Genomic DNA, 9508 nt, shown 5'->3' with positions numbered 1-9508 from the left:
TTACTTTTGTTTTAATCAGCAAGTTGAAGACAAGTGAGATGTTGTCTTCCGCTGCCTGCTTTCCTACCCGGGAGAATCATCTGAGGAGCTCATTGAGGACTACCAGGTACATTCAAATGTCTAAATGACTGTTTACTTTGGATATGTACGATTCTTTAAGTGTTGAAGGCTTGTTAGTATCTTATTTTTTATATTTTATCCTCTAAATTGTAAGTTTTGTCTAACTTTTAAAAACTTTAGCACTTTATGCAGCAGAGCGCAGGTCTTAACATCAGTACAGTCTATTATATCATAAAGCAAGAGATAACACTGAATTAAAGTGCTCGATGGAAATGTCTGGCAGTGCTTTTATTAAAAAACAGTTGCAATGCATCACCAGTTATTATTTTACATTTTGAAGTAAAGTTAACTCAGGATAACTGAATAAGATAATTAGGAATCTTGGATGAAAAATAATCTAAAAATAGTAATATATTTAAACACAACTTAAGTCAGCTTTACAAACAAAGTCAATAAAACGTACTTAGAATTCCACAAGTAAACTTGACATTTCTAATTAAATGTACTGATGTTTTATTTGGCAAAGCTTTGAAGATTTACTAGCCTTTTGTGTGTGAAAAACGTCTCCAAGCTTTCTTCAAGTAAACCCTACTCCTCATTTTTCACAGAAAGCACACAGTCAGATCCGAGCTCTGCCTTGAAGAGTCCAGAGGAAAAGGAAATTCAGTCTCTGGCCCAGAGCTCACAGTAGGTGGCAGTACTGCTCTGAGAAGGCAAACCACCAATAAAGCAAGAAGAAGAGCTCTACCTGCTGTTTCACTCACCTGTGTGTTTCTCCTCCAGTGTTTGCTCAGCGGTTCACCTGTTCGTGTGTTCTCTCCTGCTCATCTCGGCCGGTCAGCATCACCAGGTAAGCAGAAAGGGTTCCTCCACTATTATAGATCTGCTTGATGGTATCCGAGACAGATTAAACACAGAGCTGTGGGCTATTCACCATCATTTCTCTAACACTCAGCCAACAAACAGGCCGTGAGTTACAGCTGATCACTCGCTTCACTGATCTGATCTGTAGGCGAGCTGATGGAGAGAATGTGGGGAGTGTAGTCTTGTGCTTGTCTTCTTGCTCTGCTGTATTATCACACTCAAGTGCAGTTGCTGCTTCATCTTTAATGAGTTCTCGGATAAATATAAGAGTTACAGTGTACAGTTACAAACGAATAACCTCATTAAAAACTAATCAACAAAACTCCACATCATTTGCAAAGACAATCGTTTAAACAAGATCAACAGACAGTGGTCTTATCTGAGAGCTGGAAACACCGGGGTTTAAGATGAGGCGTTTTTAAACATTGTTCTTCTTCTGTTTACTGGTGTTTGGCAAACAGTGTAAAGGTGCAGATTCTGACACCTACTGGACTGGAGGGTGGAGTGCAGCTGAGTTGAGGACTGGAGAAACGGGGAGATTTAATCTGTTTCATCTCTTCTGCTCTTTCAAATATGTAATCATTGTCTTTTTGCTTTTCTGCAATGTAACAGGGAAAGGGTTTTCCCATCCCAATCTTTAGTGACTGAAACTGCTGGAATATTTGTTGTTGCACATTGCACTAATATACGTGAGAGTGTTTCAGTCCACAATAACAGCTTTCATTTGTTTCCTGGTTTTGTATGAAGTTCAGGATAAGTTTGAATGGCCATTTTCTTTCCAACACACATTTCTCCGCATTTCATATAGATGTCATGCCACTTTATAACCTGTATGCTCTGCCAAATCTTCATCTTGTAGCTGATCAGTCCTTTAAAACTGAAATAAAGACCAATCAGACACCTGCTAAAGGAGTCAGATACGGGCTTTAGGATCTCTTTCACTAAATACTCTGCTGTCTGTTAACACAACATGCCATAAACTGAGTTTTCCACGTCTGTGTGATGTACATTAATGCAATGGCTTTTATATTGTATGCTTGATTTGGATGGACAAATAATTCACTTGGACACTTTATCAGCATCTAGACCAGCAGCCTGTAAGTACATTTAAGATTTGTTTCAGTTGTTGTGTATGGTTTGAGGACTTGTTTCCAGCTGTTTGTGTAAAGTTGTAGGACATTTAAACTTGCTTTCAGTTGTGTATAATACTAGAAGTTGTTTAGCCACTGTTTCCTTGGTTACTATAAGAGCTTGTGTAGCGAACGCAAACGCGGTTTCGCGTCGTCCGCCTCAGTTTCGGCCCTTGTTTTGACTCGGGAGGCGTGTCCAAACGCCAGGTAACCACTATATAGCGAGCACGCTAGCATTAGTCGGCAGGAGAAGCATTATACAATGGTTCTTATCTTACCTCTATGACAGGTCATTCAGGGTGTCTTGGAGGGGAGAGGTGTCCAACCTACAGCATCTAAACACTGGGGTACCTCAAGGCTCTGTTCTTGGGCCACTTCTCTTCTCCATCTACACATCATCTCTAGGACCAGTCATCCAGAGACATGGATTCTCCTACCACTGCTATGCTGATGATACCCAGCTATACCTCTCTTTTCATCCTGATGATCCCTCGGTTCCAGCTCGTATCTCAGCCTGCCTGTTGGATATTTCACACTGGATGAAAGATCATCATCTTCAGCTGAACCTCGCAAAAACGGAAATGCTTGTAGTTTCTGCCAACCCGACTCTACACCATAACTTTTCAATCCAGATGGATGGGGCAACCATTACTGCATCCAAAATGGTGAAAAGCCTTGGAGTAACGATTGATGACCAACTAAACTTCTCTGACCACATTTCTAGAACTGCTCGATCGTGCAGATTTGCACTCTATAACATCAGAAAGATCCGACCCTTCTTATCTGAACATGCAGCTCAACTCCTTGTTCAAGCTCTTGTTCTCTCCAAACTGGATTACTGCAACTCTCTACTAGCTGGGCTTCCAGCTAACTCTATCAAGCCTCTTCAACTGCTCCAGAATGCAGCAGCACGAGTTGTCTTCAATGAACCTAAACGAGCACATGTCACTCCGCTGCTAGTCCGTTTGCACTGGCTGCCAGTTGCTGCTCGCATCAAATTCAAAACTCTGATGTTTGCCTACAAAGTGACTTCTGGCCTAGCACCTTCTTATCTGCACTCACTTCTGCAGATCTATGTGCCCTCCAGAAACTTGCGTTCTGTGAATGAACGTCGCCTCGTGGTTCCATCCCAAAGAGGAAAAAAATCACTTTCGCGAACGCTCACGCTCAATCTGCCCAGTTGGTGGAATGAACTCCCTAACTGCATCAGAACAGCAGAGTCACTCGCTATTTTCAAGAAACGACTAAAAACTCAACTATTTAGTCTCCACTTCACTTCCTAATCTGCAATTGCCTATTTGTATATCACACTAACTGTACAAAAAAAAAAAAAAAAAAAAATTACTAACACTTCCCTTCTTAGACTTTACAGACCTGAAACTTGCCTTTAGTACTTATTCATTGTTGCTCTTAGTGGTGTAAATTGCTTCCTTGTCCTCATTTGTAAGTCGCTTTGGATAAAAGCGTCTGCTAAATGACTAAATGTAAATGTAAATGTAAATTCCATCAGTGTGTGTGTGTGTGTGTGTGTGTGTGTGTGTGTGTGTGTGTGTGTGTGTGTGTGTGTGTTGAGTAAATGGATGAGTTCTGACACTGTGATCATCCATCTGTCTCCTGATGCACACTGAGTGTCCTCTTTCTCAGACACATTGACCTGTGTGTTTCATGTACTGCCCAACCAATCATGTTCAATCTTTCATAATCATATTCCTAAATATTCTGTGGTGCTGTTTTCCTGGTGTTCCTTCATCAGAAGCGTTTCTCCTAGTTGCACTAGAGCTGAGTCAGTTGTTGGGGAGATGTCTGGAAAGCTCCAGAACTGATCCTACAGTGTGTTTTGAATAGTTGTCATTGTTTAAGGCCGGTTTGAGAAGCAGAGCTGTATATTGAACTGCTGTTTAATGATGGCCTCACCCCGTTACATTCATCCCTTTTTACATTCATCTAATCCATTTTGGATAGGCATGTCTCTCCATCTATAATCCTGGAAATCTGCCTCAGTTGTTTTAGTGTGTGACCATGTGTGTGTTTCACTGTTTGAAGTGTTTCAGATATTGAGAAACTGAATCTCCTTTCCTGCTCTGTCTTCAGCCCTCGGTGTGTAATTGACTACATATATTTTGTTTGTATCCTGCTTTCCCACAGCAGAGTCTGTATAATGATAACACAGGGGTTTTCTCTGCATTCACTGACTCCTTTCCCCAACGCTGATTTCTGATGCCGCATGTTCCTGCAAATCTGTGATGATTCCTGCTATGCTTGTGTTCAGATATGTGCAGTGTATTCGCGTGTGGTACACATGCTGAACACACACTCTGTATGCTCGTTGATGAGGTTTGGTTTGGTTTGTTGGTCTGAATTTTTGCCTCTGCTGGGTTGTTGTGAAAGCTCCTGTAAATCAGCTCAGTGTCTGCTGTTCTAGTTTCTGAAGCACTGTGTCCGCCACCACCACACATCTATCATCTGTCACACACACATGGTTAATCACTTCCAGCGAAACACTCATCATATTTAATGTTTTCTTGCATTCGTCTTTTCCCTGACGTGTACAGCCCTGTACAGTTTCACACCACCATCCTACACTGTGTTTAATGTCTCACAAATTCTCATTATTGATTTATAAATGATGACACAATCAGCTGCTTCTGTCTTCTCTGTTTACAACAACACCTATAGTGGATTGATTCATTCCTCCTGTTATGGATGTTCATCTGTGAAGTGTTTTGGACTAATCTACAAGGTAAAAGCACTTTATAAATAACTCTGACCTGACTCTCTGTATCTGTCATTTACACCTGATTTTCTAAGTGTCTTCATTAATCGCTCATTAATCTCGAAGATGCCTAATAGACTGTTTATTTGTGCTTTCCTTATTTCATGTTTCAGTCATAAAGCTGGATCATCATAACCCTGCTCTGATTGTGTTCTTCATTTCCAGCTGATAGCATTTCATTTGTCTTTTTCTAAATCTTACACCTCGTCTCTGCTGTTGTACAATCTCTGCCTGGTCTTACAGTATTCTGGGAATTTCCCTTTTATCCCATATTTTATTATATAATTCTAATGTTTTGCTGACTCATGATAAGGTAATGTGAAGTTTCCTTGCTGGCAAAGCTCTTAGTTTCCAAAGAGAAATAACATTTTCTTGAATGCCACATTTATTAAATTGTGTGTGTGTGTGTGTGAGATGAGACTATCAGTACTTAAATATGACTTATATATATTTTTTTTTTTTTTTTTTTTTTAGCACACTTGTTCATTTTATTTTTTGTATGCTTCTGGAAACTCTGCATTTGCAGTCAATACCAAAGATATCAAGCAAAGATTCAAAGGCTGTAATGATCCGCATCAGCTTCATTAACAGCATTTCCCTCATTTTCTGATCTCCATTGTCTCTACATTTCCTGAAAGTCTGGTTCTGTTTTCTATCCTGAAGTGGTAAAGTGTGATGTGATGGTCATTGCTGTGGGTCTTTCTCTGTCGATGAGTCTGACACTACTGTAAATGAAGAGCTGAAGCAGAAATGAGGATTACAGACGTTAATCGCTGTGATCTTCCCTCCGTTCAGTTTCAGTTCATATATATATTTAACTCCTCCACTCAGCACTGTATTACTTGCTTGTTTGATGTTTGATATGAGCATAATCTGGAAAACAAACTCCAGCTGACACGATACACTCCACTTCTCTTCTGCTGAAATGCGGATTCACTCAATAATACACACAATACCCAAACCTCTTCAGCTTTAGGACAATGCTTCAGTGCTTTAGGACAGGCTTCTTCTCTGTGTCTGAATGTTAGCGGTTTGTGTTTAATTCTGTTGGACAGGATCAGCTGAGGAAGCTGGTGTTCGAGAGGCCCTTGGTTTTTGTCTGGGGCTGCGTCTGAAAATATGATCAAACCCAGCTGGTTTATTAAAGTCCTTCAACATTTGTCCTAAAGTGCTGGAGGTGTTTTGAGTCGGTGGCAGGTTTTGTATCTTTGCTGTTGTGGGGGTTTAACTGGAGTGTCAGAATGAAGGATGTTGTCAAATCTCAGACAACACCACACACACTTTATAATGTCCTGATAAACGCAGGAGTGTGTTAAGTTAAACACTGATATTAGCTAGGTGCTCCACAGAGTGAAACCAATATCTGTGCATACCTGTGCCTATTAAACCCTTATAGAAATAAACCATATAGAAATCCTTCTTTAAATAATGAATTGATGTTTTAATATTGTTTATTTTTATTTGATGAATTCGTAATGGAGCTGCAGTAAAACACTTGATTTCCCTCTGGGTTTAATAATGTGTTTGTGTGGTTTACAGGCTGATGTGGATGCGATCAGCTGAAACCTGCGGCGTGTTTGGAGAATTAAAGTGTCTGTAAAACACAGATCTCCACTACTCAAAGCTATTGTACAGCCCTTCACACTGCGAGCTTCCTCTTATGGCAGAATAACTCTCATTTGGAATTAATATTTCTATGTTGTGTGTTCTTTATCTAATCCATTGTTCAAAGACTTTTAATAATTATATCTGAAGTGGTTGTCAACATTGGCTGGACCCGACTGCATCAGAAGAGCACATTTACACAGCAGCGGCGGCGGCAGAAGGTACGTCTGATCATCAGTTAGAGCATTTATATATGTCTCGTCGCCTTCTTCTGTGTGCTTCAGTCTGACGATGTAGTCTGTTTGATTAGTTCTGTGGTTTATTTCTGTCTTCATGGTTTTGGTGTGCTGCTTGTGTGTATGAGCTAGTTTAGCTGTATATGATGGAGCGCTTGTTACACTGTTTGTAGGAAAGTGTCTGGAGCATATAGAATCAAGTAAGGTAGACAGCAGAACACCTGAAAAAACACCTGCATCCTGCTTCCACAGGGCATCTGGGACTTAACTTTGGACAGGTGTGTGTGTTTGACAGTTTGGTTTTTTCAGACATTTTCCAAGAATCTGGAGCTGCAGCAACAGGTGAGACTAAACTAGCAAGTACTGAAACAGTAAGTAAATATTTATCTTATCGACAAGTGAGTGTTCCTCTGGGTTATCAATAGTTGAGTGTTCCACAGGGTAAATGACAATTGAGCGTTCCTCTGGGTTATCGACAGGTGAGCGTTCCTCTGGGTTATCGACAGGTGAGCGTTCCTCTGGGTTATCGAAAGGGGAGCGTTCCTCTGGGTTATCGACAAGTGAGCGTTCCACTGGGTTATCGACAAGTGAGCGTTCCACTGGGTTATCGACAAGTGAGCGTTCCACTGGGTTATCGACAAGTGAGCGTTCCACTGGGTTATCGAAAGGGGAGCGTTCCTCTGGGTTATCGACAAGTGAGCGTTCCACTGGGTTATCGACAAGTGAGCGTTCCTCTGGGTTATCGACAAGTGAGCGTTCCACTGGGTTATCGAAAGGGGAGCGTTCCTCTGGGTTATCGACAAGTGAGCGTTCCACTGGGTTATCGACAAGTGAGCGTTCCTCTGGGTTATCGACAGGTGAGCGTTCAACTGGGTTATCGACAGGTGAGCGTTCCACTGGGTTATCGAAAGGGGAGCGTTCCTCTGGGTTATCGACAAGTGAGCGTTCCACTGGGTTATCGACAAGTGAGCGTTCCTCTGGGTTATCGACAGGTGAGCGTTCCTCTGGGTTATCGACAGGTGAGCGTTCCACTGGGTTATCGACAAGTGAGCGTTCCACTGGGTTATCGACAAGTGAGCGTTTCACTGGGTTATCGACAAGTGAGCGTTCCACTGGGTTATCGACAAGTGAGCGTTCCACTGGGTTATCGACATATATATATATATATATATATATATATATATATATATATATATATATATATATATATATATATATATATATATATATATATATATTTATATTTATATATATTGTTATATTTATATATATATATATATATATATATTTATTTATATATATATATATATATATATATATTTATTTATATATATATATATATATATATATATATTTATATATATATATATATATATATATATATATATATATATATATATATATATGTCGATAACCCAGTGGAACGCTCACTTGTTATATATATAAATATATATATAAATATGCATTTTGGGAATTTGCAACATTTGTGCTGTCCAACTGATGAAGATGTTTTCTTAAGTTGCAGCTCCCTCAGCCACTGTAAACTTCATTGTAATCCTAAAGTTTTTAAATGAAGTATTTCTTCTGTAAATGTACTGAGATGTATTTTGACTTAACTGAGACTGTGTTCTGATTATGAATTTTGTGTACCATTACAACTCTGATGCATGTTCAGTTCAAGTATGAAATGTGTGTAAAAAAAAAGGTGGATGCAGAGTTTGCCTGCCGTCACTCTCTCTGTCAGCTGTACATGAACGAGCAGAAATGCAAATTTAAATTTGCTGAATGACAGTTTGAGTTACCTGTTGTAACTGAGTTATTTATCTGCCCGAGTATTTTTCATTAGATGAGCATTTTTTAGTCTTATGCTTTACCCAGAATATAAAAATACAAAATAGACTTTAAACCAGCACAACAAAACATGTTTAAGAAGAGAATCATTATAAAGTAATTTTTTTTATCCAGGATTTAAGTCTGTAGTTCACGCACATCGTTGATAACAAAATTATTTGCCCTTCTGTGACATTTTCATTCTTTTACAATATATTTTAAAGACATTTTAAACATAATACTTTTAATAAATCATTTCTGACCAATTTCTTTTCTTTGCCATGATGACAGTGTATAAAATATATATATAAAATAATTTTGCCAGTTATTTTGCAAAACCCTAGTATTAAGATAAAAGTATAAAGGCTTAACTTTGTTAATTAGGTTAACTAGGGAAGTTAGGTTATTTAGCAAGTCAATGGACAACAGTTTTTTCTTTTTGTTCTGCAGCATTTGAGGGGAAACTTGTTACTTAAGCGGCTAATAATGCTGATATTAGCTGTTTTACTTTCTTTTTTCATTACAATCAAACTATAATAAACAACAAGTAAGCAATAAAATAAGTAATAAATAACTTTCTCCAACGCAAAATTGGAGCTGCTCTCAAGTGGATCATCTTTCCACAGTAACATTTGTATTAAGCTGATTTGAATCGGTTTTATTTAAACTAGAACTACACCAGCTTTTGTCATGCCTGCCTTAAATGTTGTAATGTTCCCCAATCTGAAATACTGTTTTAGGTTTTATTCACTTTTCTTCATCGATATACATTGTAAAAGTACTATGGATATAAAGACCTGTTATGGACTAATGTTCAAAAAATCGAATCATAAATAAGACACTGCAAATAAAATTCATTTTGGGATTTAGTTTTATTGTACCTAATCATATATTATGTCTGGGTGTTGGGTTTACGCCCCACTCTTGACCGCTTTTAAAGTCAAGTTTTAGTACTGACCAGGCTTTATCCTGCTTGTCTTCAGTTAGAATTATAGTTTACTTTTAAACCT

The 9508-nt window shown here is 38.9% G+C and overlaps 1 protein-coding gene across 7 annotated transcripts in view; it reads left to right on the top strand.

Moving 5' to 3' along the window:
- The first annotated feature begins 813 nt into the window (after nt 1-813).
- Nucleotides 814-9508, top strand: part of si:dkey-61p9.7 — an 88809-nt gene continuing 80114 nt past the window's right edge. For 6 of the 7 annotated variants that reach the window (XM_073946242.1, XM_073946237.1, XM_073946234.1 and 3 more), the window contains exon 1: nt 814-910. The gene's annotated coding sequence lies outside the window, so the exon portion shown is untranslated. Of the gene's footprint in view, nt 982-9508 lie in introns of all 7 variants that reach the window. The other variant, XM_068219656.2, reaches the window with a different exon arrangement.

Source organism: Danio rerio, chromosome 4 (assembly GCF_049306965.1).
Source record: "Danio rerio strain Tuebingen ecotype United States chromosome 4, GRCz12tu, whole genome shotgun sequence".
Taxonomy (NCBI): Eukaryota; Metazoa; Chordata; class Actinopteri; order Cypriniformes; family Danionidae; genus Danio; species Danio rerio.
The sequence above is the reverse complement of the archived record's forward strand: the minus strand, read 5'-3'. Positions and strand labels throughout refer to the sequence as shown.